Source organism: Lonchura striata, chromosome 2 (assembly GCF_050655825.1).
Source record: "Lonchura striata isolate lonStrDom1 chromosome 2, ASM5065582v1, whole genome shotgun sequence".
Taxonomy (NCBI): Eukaryota; Metazoa; Chordata; class Aves; order Passeriformes; family Estrildidae; genus Lonchura; species Lonchura striata.
This window is the reverse complement of record NC_140704.1, coordinates 149,361,903-149,377,621: the sequence shown is the minus strand read 5'-3', so window position 1 is coordinate 149,377,621 and position 15,719 is coordinate 149,361,903. Positions and strand designations below refer to the sequence as shown.

General features: G+C 40.0%; 1 long non-coding RNA gene across 2 annotated transcripts in view; it reads right to left on the bottom strand.

Annotated features, from left to right (window-relative positions):
• Positions 1 to 15,719, bottom strand: part of LOC146768479 (uncharacterized) — a 72,195-nt gene that overhangs the window by 43,925 nt on the left and 12,551 nt on the right. For both annotated transcript variants that reach the window (XR_014953109.1, XR_014953110.1), the window contains exon 1: positions 1 to 15,719. This exon is cut by the window's left edge; it is cut by the window's right edge and continues 12,551 nt beyond it. This is a non-coding gene — a long non-coding RNA (uncharacterized LOC146768479).

The following is a 15,719-nucleotide window of genomic DNA, read 5'->3' as shown; positions in this document are numbered from 1 at the left end:
AGCTCAGTCCTGGAAGACTCCCACAGCCTCATAAGGGACCACAGCCCACGCTCAGCTTGAAGGTTGCCTTTGTTTTGCCTCCTGGCTCAGAACTGTCTCAGGCAGCTCTGTTCTTTTTGTGAGCAAATGCCTAACTGTACTTTCTCTCTATAAAAAATGAGGATAATTTATCATTATCTCACTAAGGCTTTGAAAGGCTCAGTGCCCAATATTGTCTCTGACTGAAAGCTCATGAATTCAGAAGATTGATGTTGGCACAATCGTGTATCTTCCCTTTTAAGTCAAATATTTTCCCATAAATATTTTGAAGAGTGTCAAGCCTAACTAGATTTTAGAAATGAAACTAAAGGGTGAAGCATTTAGAAAACGTCTATTTTAACATTTTTGATTGCCATATTTTGATCATGACATTTCAAAGTTTCTGAAATGAAACTTGTTACATTTTGCTAAATATATTTGGGTTAAGATCAGAAAGAAATATTGGATAGCTGCACTGAAGTATTCTATAATTATGGGAAGGGGAAAAACACTAAAACTGTAAAAACCATAGACCCAGAAAACCAACAACTGAACTTGGATTTCTGATAGAAAGACACATTATTTGGTTTTCATCTCAAAGGGATCATTGGAAGTCCCAATTCCTTCACACACTTTAAAATTAAGACATCTTAATTTCCCAGACAGAAAGGCTTCCTTATGTAAATTCCTGGAAGGACAGACAAAAGAGGCTGTGTCTGAGGCTCATCCCTTCAATGTATTTGCTTTCTCCAATTTACTTTGTGGTTGGTGCTATCAGAGAATGACACACTGACTTCCAGAACTGAACACACTTTCCCATTGTTCACTCAACCCAAAAGTGACATTGTGGCTTCTTCTAGCTCCTGTGAAGGCTTCTGCTTTGGTAGAAGCTGGATATGGATATTTAGGTAATCCCTGTCTTTCCCAACCCTAGTCCACTGCCACCCAGCCTTGCTCACAGTGTTTGGATTTTCCTTGTTCTCTGGGACTAGGAAAGGGAGAAAGCAAATGAGCTAGGATTACCCATCAGTAGTGATCAAATCATTACTGTGCCTTGGAAAGCACAGCCCATGAGCCGGAAGAGCTCTGGCAGAAATCTGGCCAGAAGTCATTCAGAAACCAGAAGAGAGGTAAAATTGCTTCCAAGACCATAATTTACCCTGCTGGACCACTCAGCTATTCCTCAATCTCATTCCCTTCCCACCATGCACAATTCTCAAACAGTCTTGAATAAGGAGTGCATTAAAAAGCTGTTCTGGGGGGTGCCTGTGGGCATAGAGGGACTGCAGATCTGTCATTCTCCTGTGCCAACACCATGTGCTGAACATGACCAGTCACAGCACAGGACTTCCTAAACCCTTATACAAATCACAGCTGTCTACACCCTTCCACCTCTGAGAAGGGTCAGGAACAACCCAGTCCTTGGGTACCCTTTTTTTTTGGCAAGAATAGAGAATCCTCAGCACACAGAAAGTGTCAAACAACCCGATGGGCCACACAAACCACTCTCACACATCCAGCTCTACAGAGGGCATTGCTGCAGATGGGATGATGGACTAATCTGAGACGTGTCTGCCCCAACGTGCTGGCAGATTGAGTTCACAGAAATACAGGGTCTCTTGGGCAGAATATTCAGTAAATTTTCTTTCTTTTCAGGAAAATCTCATCATCTCTGCCCAAGAAAAGCTCCAGTCAATTGCTCAAGGAGGTATTGTATGAAAGGTTAGTTGGACAACTGGTCTTTGAATAGTGTTGTTCTACATAAAGAGAAAATGGACGTGACTGTTTCCTTGGTGAACAGAGGAGGTAGACTGGCTCTTCTCAGCTCAGGTGAGAGTTTTCTAGCTTTTTCTTTCAAAAAACCAGCTTGAGTTAAAGATGGTTCTATTACACTGGCAATTTCATAGTCCCACTTTAAATTTCTAAGTGGCCTGTAAATTGCTTTCATGGTGTTTTCAAACCAGCTGGTGGCTGTGTTGGCTGACTATCTAAGTTATTAGTGAATGATTTGACACACTTCTAATCACTGTGCACTCACAATGCCAGCTTTGGCAAGAGATTTTGCTTCCTTAAGGAATTTCCTATTCTGCGAATGAGAGTTTAGCACCAACCAAACATCATCTATCAAGACTAAAATCTGCCTTACACCGCATGAATTATATTATTACATTCATTTCCAGCTATAAGTCTCTTGAATGTCTTGGTTGTTTTTAACATACACTCAGTTTAGGAAAGCAAAGCAGTTCTTCAGAATGAGTTTTCAATTTATACGCTTGAATAGTTTAAATTCCTTTCCAGCAATACATAATGCATTGCTACCATGCTCTGTATCTAATTCAGGCTGCTTGGATATTAAGACAGTAACCACTTGTGTATTGTCATCAGTACTTAGCAGATTGAGGACAATCTTAGAATGAAAATCACTCCTAGCAGGCTCTGCATTTGGTAAAGTTAATGTTGAAATCAAGACAAACCAAGGAACAGTGGAAAATAAATTACTGTGTACTTTCCCTTAGTATGTTCTAGAGAAAATAAAACCTTTCTTAATGTTTTCAGCCTGACCAGCATTGACACAGCCCACTGCTTATGAGAAATGTCATGCTAATTGTATTGCAGTTTCTACCACTGCCACCAGTCTTGTTAGAGATTCATTTAGGATTTGAAGGAATAGATGAATTTATGTGCACTCCCAATACATTTTCATGATGTTAAGTCCTGATCCAAAATTGAATGAAAAGATTCTAGCACTGCAGCATGGATCACATGCTTTACAAATGGAGTGGCAATATAAACCCACCTCAAACACACCCATCTCCACCCATCTCCTGTAGAGCTGAGACTGAAAGGGTCATGCAACACACACACTCCTGACCTGGAGTCATGGGTCTCTGAAAGTATCATCTTTCAGAGAACCAAAAATGAGTTTGCTTGCCACTTCCAGTAATTTTAAATTTGTTAACAGACAAATTATTGATCCTTGTACTGATAAAAAATTCAATACAAGTCACCCTGCTACTTAAATTCATATTGATGTTTCAATTTTATGCACTGTTTATACTCATTTTTTTGCCATAATATTCCTATGCATCTGGAAAAATACATTTTGGGGATAGCTTATTTAGGCAGAGGAAACTTGAACATTCTTTCAAATGCAAAATGAAGCACTTTGAAATTAATTTATTTTAAACTGAAATTAAAAATAAATGTGAGTAAAAAAACCACCCAGATTGCCTACTCTGCAAAGAAAAAATATATGACAAACAACATTATTTTTTAATCGAATATCACCTAATATCACTGTTAACAGTGAACTACATTCTCAATTAAAAAAAAATTTTAAAAAATTGGGGCTTTTTCACACATTCTTCAGTTTTTGTTTTGTTTTGTTTTGTTTTGTTTTGTTTTGGTTTTTTTTTGCTTGTTTCACAACAAACAAAAATCCCCCAACTTGATTGCAGTGACTGCAATACTGATATGTTCTGGATGTATTTCAGAACACAGAAATGACAATGCCATTCAGTCTTTGTGTTGTAAGTGGCAAGAAAATTTTTCCTTCTTTTTCTTCCTGAGGACCTTTGGATTTTATGCCAGGATCAGGGTCGATGTCAATATTTTACAATGATTACACAGCTCTTGACCTGCCTAGGACACATCTGGTTCTTGGAGTCTTCTGTTCAAAGCCTGCTGCTCATGCAGTAGTGGAAGAAGATGCAGTGGAGGGGTGGAGGAACCCCCTTTCCAGTGGGATTGTAGTGGAGGTAGATTGTTAGTGCCAATTCCTGGCAATTTCTGATCAGTCTCTCTGTGTGCAGGCACAAGGTTTTATAAAATCTGTTTTACAGACAAATTTATGTCCTTTGCACAAGTCAGAACTTGAACAGCTTTCAAGGATGTCAGGCAAATATTTAATCATTTCAACTTTTGCTAAATAGTGATGTATCATAGGCTACAGTGAAAGAAGAGCAGCACTGGAGACATACACCTGGATATCCAGATATTGCTGCTTTGCCTATGCCACAGGCTTCACATATATTTAACCAAACATTGCTTCTGCCTGAAAAATCTTACAAAGGCCTGAGGAGACTTGAGAAGGAGCAACTTGTATGACTCAAGATAATTGCAGAATTTCTGATTATTTGGGTTTACACTGAAAACAGGCCAATTTGAAAGCCCAACTGGGCCCTCTGGCATTGAGGGCACTCTCCATGGGTGAGTTTCCTTCCATATTCCTGCCAGCTGGCTGACAGGGAGCCCAGGGTCCTCTCTCCAGCCACTTCAGTGTCGAGCTGCCCAGCCCCACAGAGCTCCCTGTGCAAGGGCAGGAAGGTGGTAGGGGAGGGAGGGACCAATATCTTTGGGTTGCCCATAACAGTGGTCATTCTACAGGTTCCATGCTACAGAAAATTCTCTGATTTTTCCTTCCCATTCTCAAGCAAGGTCATGCCTGTCAGTAAGCCAGCTAATGCAGATGGAACATACAAACAAGCAAAAGTCAAATCCCAAAACCAAATCAGGTTTGGGGGCATGAATATTAGTTTAATAAAAGTTGGTCCCTCCCCTAGTAAATTGTTATTATTCATAAACTTTCCCTTCACACTCCTGTTTCCAGGCTTCTGCAGAGTGGAAACAAAACTAAAGGAGAATGCACAGTGCATGGCATAGAAATCAGATTCATGAACATCATCTGTCATCAGTATGGGGATTTTTGGGGGAAAAACATTTTTTCTCCACTGACAATAAATGAATTCCTAATGCAAAAAACCTACATAGCCTTCTCAAAAAATCTTGCAAACTGGAAATTTCAGCTGAAGCATCATCAGGTGACTGAAAACTCAGCTCCACAACCTGCAAAGGCAATAACATTTTATATGCACCAACCATTACTATTTGCAGATGAAGTTTCAAAGGGAAATGAAATTTCTTTTGTGATGTAGCCACAAACTTAATTTTCAAGAAACATCTAGAGATAACCACACATGACCTTGCTAGTATACTATGTCACAGTGCTAATTAATAGCTATTACATGGAGATAGTTTTAGTGGAAAATAAATCAAGTATAGACCAAATTTTTAAAGGGATATACATTCAGGTATCTGTTTGGACCACCACTAAACTTGTCTACTCTCTTTTGGCATCTTCATCATTCTCTTTTAATGAAGGCTATAAAACAGAGATATAATTGAGCCAGTGGCAGGAAGAAAACTACCCTTTAACAATTTTAATAGCTCCTGAGAAAGCCCACACAGTGAGAACCAGCCACCTGGACACTCCAGGGTTTAATAGATGGCCATGGCAATGGCATTCCCATAGCTCACATTGCCTGAGACACGTCTGGATCCCACAATCTCTGCTGCATTGGCACGAGCTTTTAAAGCTCTAGCTTAGCAGAGTGTTTAAAAGCATCCTTAGTCTTCAGCAGTAATAAAGCTGCTCAAATATTTAAATTAGACAAATAACTGCCATGATAAGCCATGAACTGATGTACTTTAGTTAAATGAGCGTCTGAGCCCTAAGCCTCCAGAAAACACACTCAGGCCATGCGATCAGGGTTTTCTCCATCTATTCCATCTGTACTGTTTTAATGAGTACTTGAATGAGAGTGCCTATAGGGTCCTTAGGAAACAGAACTCTGATGGACTGAGCTTCCAGGAGTGTCCTGGAAATGTGATAATTGCTTCCCTGGAGCTCTTTCCTCTTGCTAGCACAGCCCAGATTGTGGTTGGTGCTCTGTGACTCAAGGATACATTATTTCATTTGTTCATCCACTGGACACATTGTTCAATTTGTCATCCACTGGACCCCAGGGTTCTTTTCTCTTGCTCAGGCAGTCTGTGCAGGACTTTGCCTTTGTCTTCATTGAGTTTCTTGAGGTTCCTACCAGCCCATTTCTTCAGCTTGCAGACCCACAGGAATCTACCTTCCACCATGTCAGCCATTCTCCCTAGTTTGGTTTCAACTACACACATGTGAAAGGTATATTCTGTCTGTCACCCAGCAAAATGATCAAAATGCTGATTGCTTGTGGTTCCAGAACTTAATCATGATCCTATGGAAGCACCAAAGTTCTAAACTCTCCACTCTAGTCCAGATGGCTGTAGAGAGGAGTTTATCAACAGAGCTTGGAGTAGTCTCAAGGGCCACATCCTGGGAGCTGTGCACCTACCAAAGGCAAATACATCAACTCATCTCTGCTAAACTCAGATTATGCTACCTAACCTCACCTTTTGAAATCAGAGCTGTTGCTATCACCATGCCTAAATTCAGCAGCAGTTTATATTGCAGACACCTGACCTAACATTCAAGAATCCTGCTGCTGTCAGATGGACCCAGTCCCCAGAGCTGGTGGAGCTCAGGCTGCTCCTATGCATGAGACTTGACATACCCAGGCATCAACCAAATGCCAACTCTGTTCACTGGGTCTTCTCCAGTGCTGCAGAGAAAACCAGGATAACATGCTGGATGCAGGTCACGAGTAGTGACCCAGAAGCCAGATCAGGGTTGCTGCTAATGCTCCCTCCCTACTCAGTCAAGAGACACAGGCTCCTCTTTGGGACAGTGCTTTAGGAGTCTGTGATACACACGTCTGTACATCTTTCCCTCCCTCTGCTGGCTACACACATGGTTTCTTGGATATGTAGGCAAAAACTGTGAAACCTGCTCACTCTGCCAGTGTGACAAATGGAAAGGCAGTCCTGATTCCATGTCAGGTCTTTACAAAAGTAACTGAAGGGATTGCTCTCTGGAAACACCTGCCCAACACTAATTTTCACATATATGTCTGCATTTCAGAGGTGCTAATAAGTTGCCCTCAATGTAATTTAGCAAAGCCTGGCACACATTCTCCCTGTCCTGAAGATGTTTTATTCTCTTTATTGAGGGCTCTTTACCTGTAATGGCATGCTCTAGTGCATATTTAAAATGTTCAGCTTAATAGAGCCATGGTTATGCTTAGTAGATTGTGAGAGGGAAAGCTGCTTCTTTGACAGCAAGTGTATTTTGCCCAATTTTGCCCTCTTGATAGAGAAGCCCAGCAATTTAAGCTAGGAAAATCCTAGGAATAAAAACTCTATCTCTTTTTAGAGATAAAAGCATGGCAAACATCTACAATGTTTCAGGATTCTTTATTCCCTGTCGTTTGCACTCTTTTCCAAACATTAACATTACTGCAAAGGTTGCTGTTTGGTTTGGTGGGGTTTTTTTTCAATTGTTTTGTTTCATTAGGCATTATACAAACATGTTGTGCTAAGTAGAAAGAAAATGAGCACAGGAGCAGCTGGCCATTTCTTGCTCACCTGCATGAGCTAGGTGAAAATACAAATAACCAGACTCCCTCACCATGTGTCAGGCACCAGGTTGAGTTTGACTGTAATTGCTCCCCTGATTGCCATGCAGAGAGCCTCAGCAGCAATCTCAGCTTTGCAAAACCATCATCTTCTCCTGCAGTTCACAGAGGTGAAATAAGGATGCAGAACTATCTCTGTTGATCCAGATTCCAAAACCTTTTCTGTCCCTCTTGTCAACAAAAGTCCAACTTTATTTTGGTCTTAGCTGAGAGAGAGTTTACTATTCCTAGTATAAGCACGATGGTTTAATTGGGTAATTATTATTGTTTATTACACCTTGTCTTTCAGTTCTACCACGACATTATCCAGAAAAGGAACACAGCTTTCATAGAGTTCTAAAAATATAAAGATGGAATGTGAATTATTTAAGGTTGATTTCTGATGCAGTAAATAGACATATTTGAAAGATCTTATCATGAGCTATATTTCATTTGGTCAAAATCTTTCTAATCTTAATTCCATATATTTATTTTTCCTTCAAAATTAGTTAAACTCATTTTTATGTACCTATCCCACACCACTCATATCTATTCTATCCATTAAGATGCCAACAGGAAAGTAATTGCAAACACAAACTAATGCTTTATATCTCCCATCTCAACCTACTTTTACTCTGAATCAGCAAACAGATTTTCAAAATAAATCAAAGTCTTCCTATTTCCTTGTGGTGAGACACATCACATTACATTAGAGCCATCTTTCAAACTCTCCTACTAACTGGGGTGAGAATATTAAAATAAACATAATTTCAAATTCCAGTCGTGGCAAGTTAATAAAAGGGGATATCTTTTTTAAATTATATTTTGTAATGGCTTTCAAGCACACTTTACTGGGTGTCTTATTTGTAACAAAAGGACAGGTTTTAATTTCTAGAAAAATAGTTCATATCATATTTGAGCATCTGGGCAACAATTATTAGTTTGACCTTTGTAAAAGGCCATCCCTGCAGAACTGAAATGATATTTTCTTAACTCCTGCCATTTTTTGTTGCTTCTCTTCTTTTTCCCTACAATTTCTTCATTCTCACAGCTGAGTGAACATTTAAGAGAGCACCAGAGAGGGGGAAAAATCTGTAGACCTTGTCTCCAAATTATGTGATGAAGAGACATTCTGTTAATACATAGCCTTCTTCTTTATCTCCTCCCCCTCAAATGGGGAGTTGCAATCTCATGTCAGACTTACCCATTTTTTTTGCCTCCAAAGCAGGGGCTATCAAAATCTCATTGACAGAAGTCACCTATATGAGTCAACATGAAAAGCAATGAGTATGTCAAATATTTTTGCACTGAAATTGGCCCACAAATTTTGCCCATCTCTGATACCAAGCCAGCACTTGAATGAAGGCTGCTTTGCATCCTTAACTATAAAAGCTGCAACCTGCACAAGTCTGATAACAGCTCACAGTTACTGCTGAAACACTTTTTTTTTCCACTTTGCAAGCAATTCCTTTAAGGGAGAAAATTGCAGTGCATCCATTAACACCAATAACTCTGCCTTCCATCCATCCCATGGCTTCATGCATGCTGGGGCTGCCAGAAAAGAGATTCCACATTTCTGGGTGGAAAATAAGCCTGACACTGTGAAATCAACCACATTCCACTGGGATACAAGTAAAACCCTTCATGACAGCTGTGGTCAGCCATGGTGATTGTTTTTCTGTTAAACCAAAGTTCACCCTATTTTGTTCCTTTGCTTTGCTCTTAAAGGAAAGGATTTCAAGCTCACAGAAGTCCAGGTTCTGGAACACTCCTCCTTGTCCAAATACCAAGGTGACAGACTGAGCATCCATGGGCTTTCCTCCATCTCTCCGGAGACTCGCTAAGATTTTGAAGTTGAAATTAAACAACCTACCCCATAATTTTACATGTAACTTGTCACCAGCAGTCTAAATAATGAAGACACCTGCTGGTTGCTCACCACCCAGGCATCAGAGACATCTCTCCTGGAATCGATTTTAATTAGTTCATTGCAATGCTTTTTATCTTCTCATCCTCTTTTCATCAGGAAACCTTTACCCATACTCCTTTCAAGATCCCACTCTGCAGATCTTGAATTGTGCTGAGCTGTATCTGGCTCAAAAATTGGACCCCTTGTGTTCAGAAACTTCACCACTGAAGGCAGAGTAATAGAGCAATTGCCCTTTCATATGCCCTACTTATTTCCATTCAGTATAAATGGTTTGCATACTATGTAAATCATCTAAATTCTGTAGAATCAACATTAAAAATATCTGACATCATTGAAAATGAAATCTTTCAACCTCATACTGAGAAGTCAGAATTCCTTACTGGATGAGCAGAATTGCAGCTACACATTATAACAATTTTCACCATGTGCCATAACTTTATAACAACCCCTTCCCTAACAGCCCACAAGAGAGGTACATTTGATCATATGTAGGCCAGTTCCTTACAGAAAGAACCATAGTGGGAAAAGAAACTTTAGAATATATGAAAAAACCTATTATCACCATGATCTTGCACAGATACAGAGAAAGGAACACATGAACCACAGAGTTCCTGCAAGAGGGTACAGTGAAGCACAGCCCAGTGCCAGCAATTAAATACCTGTGAGGCCTTTGTGGGCTGGTAACATCAGAGATGTGAACTTTCTGGAGCTCTTGCTTTGCTGCTTAAGGTTCATCCTCTGCAGCACAGGACCAGCAATGCCTGTACCACCAATTAAAAGAAGGGGACAAAGACTTCAAGCACTGAGCCCTTACTACCTACAATTAATGTAAATGATTTTCAGACTATTGCAGCTAGTTCTTCTATGATAAATCTTATTTTTTTGAAGGAAGCTATTTCTAGCTTAGAATAGCCTGTGCTGTTTAGTAATTGCTCACCTCCAAGACAAGGCTCATTGTGTCTCCAGAGACCTGCCCTGAAGGTGTTCCCTGAAATGGTCTCTGACCCTGCCCAGGACAAGTAAGGAGTATGTCCTTAAAAAGTGGCTCCAGGAAGGCTCTCTGGAAATAGGGTGTCTTATTTCTTGAACTGGCTGTCAAATTAAAAAATACATTTACCAAGAAGAATAAGGTAGTTAAGATTTGTTTCAGAGGCTGATAATTTGAGGATGCAAAAAAAAACACAAACAAGGAAAATTTTAACAACTTTGGATGATACATGCTGTGTATCTGCAAAGAGTGCCAGGGAAAGAAAGACATTTAGAAGCTGCTTTATGTACCTGCTTTAGGCATTTAATAGCTTCCATTTGCCTCAGTTAAAGATGGAGAGGTATTACATTTTTGAGGACTGTAACGGTCCCTATACAATAAAATTTATGTGTACAATGTTTTCTGCAGAGTGAAAAAAATGGAGGGAGAAGAGGGAGCTGTGTGAGTGATCTGGAGCTGAAGAACTAGTTATGGTGCTTCTATTAGTGACTGACAGGAGAGTACCTTCTTCTGGCACTGGGGCAAAATATTCAGGCAACAGCTGCAAGTTACAGGGATCTGTTGGCCACGGTGGTAATCAGATTTATTTCCTGTCTGCAGAAGTAATTTTATTGGCTCAGTAGATGGGAGAAAAACTACAATATGCTCAGCTGGAGTCAGGGTGCTGGGAAGCTCTACCTGGCTTTGTGCCTGCAGCTCCACCTGAGAACCAGAAAGAGATGGAGAGGCAGGCTCTGCCAGCCCCTGGGAGACTTGATGAAAAACATTTCAAATTTGCACATGAAGGAACTCACTCACTCCTATCGTCCATCTCTGTAATAGAGATGGGAATTGGAGACTGCTTTCCCTCAGCTTCATGCCAGTGACCTGCTTGGAGGAGGAATGAACTCCTCACAGAGAAACCTTCCCCAGACTTTCACTCCTGTAGAACTTGATGCATATTCTTTTCCAACTATTCATTTTTCCCCCCAGAAGATCTAAAAGTGTAAGGTAAGTGCTTGCAAGAAAAGAAAATAAAAGAAAAAGGAAAAAAAAACCCAAATACAAGCATAGAATAACAAACAAAAATAACTTTTTTTTTTTTCCCTATAAAATTTAAAAACACCAAACCCTTCTGTGTAGGAAAATCTCTAGAAGAAAAAAACATTTTGCAAATTACATTGATGACATATTTTTGCTACGAAATTGTTTCAGTGAAAGAAAGAGTGCAGCTATTTTATTTTTTTTATTTTGAGCTGAGAGGTGGCTTGAAACTCCCAGACCAAACACAATAGACTGAATGTGTAGAAGTGTGTGAAAAAAGCTGTTGAGCAGAAAAGCCAGCAACCTGTTTATAGAAACTTAGACATGTCAAGGTACAATGATCTGTTCAATCTGGAGCTGATGTCACTTGTTTCTAGAGAGTCATCTCAAAGAATCAGAGAATCATTTAGGTTGGGAAAGACTTCTAAGATCACTAAGTGCAGCCATTACCATAAATCTGTCAGGTCCACCACTAAACCATGACTCTTCCTCCCCCAGCCTTGAAGTGAAGGTAGGTGTCCCCCCATGAAGGATGACAGTTCCTTTATTTCATTTCATTGCCCCTTTCTGTCAAAAATACCAGTGTTACACAACACAAAAAACTTAAACAGAACTAAACCAACCAAAAGACAAAAAATGCTGGCTTTAGGTATGTTTGTTACACTACTAGCTTTGGGCAGGAGTGGCTGAGGAGGGGTGAGGTGTCCATTCACACCCATGAGGAGATTTGGACTTCTACAGTGGGACAAGAAGGAGCAGCAGAAGCTGGTGGCACATTAACCTCAACCCCATCAATATTTAAACATATCTGAAGGGAGATGTCAAGAGCATGGAGCCAGGCTTTGCTCTGTGGTATTGAGCAATAGAACAGGAGGCAAGGGGCAGAAAAATCATGCACAGATTATTTTGACACAGATATTAATATACCACATAACAGCTTGCTCCTTTGTTCAGCCTGTGCTAGAAGCAGCTCATCCCACTGGCTACAGTCTGATCTTTTCAGCAGACTTGCACACTAACCCACCTTCCTCTCCCAAGGACACTTCAACCTTTTAAGGATCAGAATTAATCATCACAATACCAGCTCCATCCTTCTTGTCAACTTGGAGCAATTGGACCTTTCTCTGAGCCCTCCCTCACCATCCAATTATCTCCATATCCTCTGAGACCTTTTAATTTGGGAGAAGTAGTTCTAGAAGAGCATTAACAGCAGTTTTGCTGCTGTTCTAGACACTAAACCCTCTGAATGGCTGCACTGCTTTTTGAGGAGTATCTCATAGTCCACCTTCATCCAGTACCCAGGAAGTCAAACAATACATTAGGTGTTGTATGAAAATAGAACAAAATGCCAACTCCTACATCAGCTAACAAAATAAGTGTTACCAGCTGGATACAGATATCAGCTGGGGATGCAGACACTTTTTGTCAGCACAAAAGTAGTAGGCCTCTAGTAACCAAAATACTAAATTAATTGGCAGAAAGGAATATACTCCTTTTCTTCAACCTCTCAGCTATACAAGTCACTTATCATATTCCAGACCCTGATCTTAACTTATGAGACATATTAATTCCAAGCTGCAATGTGCTGTTCCATATTAGTCACTGCTCCTAGAATTTCTTATGATACTAATTAAGCCCTGAGATTCCTAAATTCTCTAAGCTGTGCACTGTGTTTATATTACAGAACACAGGATTTCAACTGAGCAGCCAGCTCATTATTGCTCATGCTCAGACTGTGGGATAATGAGCTTTTACTGCTTGCCTCAGGTGATTCCTGAGCTAGGAGGCAGCAGGAGGAAGAGCTGCTGTGCGTAGCTGATGGCATTGTCTCACCATGGCAGCGTTTAGGAGAAGTTGTCATAAGGAGAAGCCCAAAACTCCAGGACAGAAATCAAAAGGAAAATTCAAGGAGACAGTGCCAGAAGCCTGAAGTTCTTATTTTCTCTTAGTGGTAGAAATAATTAAGCTCACACTTTTGATGGCAGATCATTATTTCTCCCAAGCAATGATATTTGACTCATGGAGCAGAAGAAACATCATCACCATGGACAAAAACTAGACAGAAATATCTTTTCAGCTTGGATGTAATTGCTGAGATGTTACATTCTCCTGTCTTCTCCCATCACCTGGAAATGACTACCTTGTCTGTTGGCTTTTTTTGATTTTTGTAGTTTATTATTTTCATAAACTCTCTCTGACATTACAGAGAAGATATCCATAAAACATCTCATATTCTTAAAGATCTTTGCAATTCAATCCTTTTCTACAATAATTGCTAGGAAATGCTGCTTTCAATCTTCCATAAACTGTTTTTAACCTACATGAATAGGAATCACCAGATAAAAACAGATAAAAATCTAGGTATTCACCATATCAGAAATCATGTGGCTACTTTTCAGATTTCATCCTCCTTCTCAGAAGGATTTAAAGTGTTATATCTTCTTTGGGATGTAGTGGTTGTGATGGGACACTAGGTTAGGTATAGAATAACCAATGTGAGGAGATGAACTCTTACTCCCCTGTCTCCCAGACTTATCACTAAAGTAATATTTTCTCCACCTCAAACTCTTTATTCAGGCTTTAAAAGACAGCCATCTGCAGCTGTCTCCACATCACATTCCATATCTTTTAATAACACCATTATATATTGGTGGTAACAGAGATAAGGATGCACCTTTGCTGTGTTCCGACTGCCGATATTTGGAGGAGGGCTGGAGGAGTGGAAGAACAAAGTGTGTTTATAGACCAGGAACCAGAGGATAGAGGAGGTCTCAGTGCTGGATGAGACCCAGGTGCAGAGGGAGCATCATCCTTGGAGTGAGTTATCCCATGCCTAGGTTTTCCCTCAGGCAGAGCTCGTCCATTCCTGCAGAACACAATCTTTCAGGAAAGGCATAAACCAGCAAGCCTACCCTCATGATCAAGGGAGAAAGGCCTGAGAAAAGACCTGTAGTTAACACATTTGGCACTACTGGTACCCTTTGATGCTGTAAGGAATACAAAAACACATTCTAGGCTAGAGTTCAGAGTTTGTATCCTGCACATTAACAGAGAATAAAGCCATGACTTCCCTCATGCCTGATATTGATGTAATAAGCTTGAATTGTGTGCTGTAATCCTGGCTTTTACATTTACTCCCACATTTAAAATAAAGGTTAGATACAATCAATTTTGAATAATGTTTTTAGCTCTGTCACTGGAGAGGGCATTGCTTTCCAGACAGTAAGCAATAGCATTGAGCACACTTGCAAAGGGTCTAGAAAAAAACACCTGTGAGGAGGGTTTGTGAAAATAATTGGTGTCAGCATGTTTTAGGGTGACAGCCCTGCCTGCCCCATCTTTTGTTTTAATCAAGTAAGAAAGCACCTTCCATTGAAGGCAATATAACACATCTAGCCCCCTCTCCCCCTTTTATCTGAATTATCTGTTGTGAGGTGTGGAGCTCTCCAAGGCTGTCACTAGACAGAGGGACAGTTTGACAAAAGACTCATTATGAAACATCAGCAACTCTGGCACTTGTTTAGTTGAGAGAGACTTCTTAGAGATTATTATTTTCTCTCAGATCCTGGAGCAACAAATATATCCAGCATGCATGAGATAAAGCTGACATGAGAAAATGAGTGTAAGAGCTGAACTTCCATTTCTCCCAGCTACTTTAAATCATTTATCACTTTTAGTACAATTAGATTTACTATTTCAAATCAAATCAAGACTGTAGATTATAGTCTAAAATAAATAGCTAATTCTATGGAATAGCCCAGGCTGTAAACTGTGGGCAAAGCAGATGGACAATGGAAAAGAAGACAGAAAATAAGCAAATGGGAATAAAAATGTAGGTATCCCAGGTGGAGGCACTGCTCAAAGCCAATCAGCAGCAGTAATCACAGGTGACAGAAACCAAATTACTCTGGAATCAGTGAACTAGAGAGGGATGATTGACTGGTGGTATGTACTCTGTCTCTGCTCTGCCTACTACAAGGAAAAAATTATTAACCATTTATACAAGTGATAACCAATCAGTAACATTAAAAACCCTCACAAAGTTTCATATCCTCTGTCCCCTCAAAATTCTATCAAAACAGATGTTATCTGCAGCATTGCCTAAAAGGCCAGCAATGTGTGCCTATTTCAAAAAAATACGTGTTATCCAATTTACTGAAATCAATCTCCATGTGCAGATTAATTCAGGGCTGTAGATCTGTGAGTCCATCTTAATTTCCTCAGTAAGAAAAGAAAATGAAATCATGTCAGGAAGATAGACCAGCTGTAAGAAAACAGCCAGCTGATAGCTATGCAAAGGGCCCTTTAGGGCTATCATGTTTACCAAATTTAAAAGGCTGGCACCGACAAAAATGTGAGACGATATCTCCTTTTATGAAAGCAAAATCCAGAAATGTCTTTTGAGTTCAAAAACAGAAGATAGCTTTTGTCAAACCTG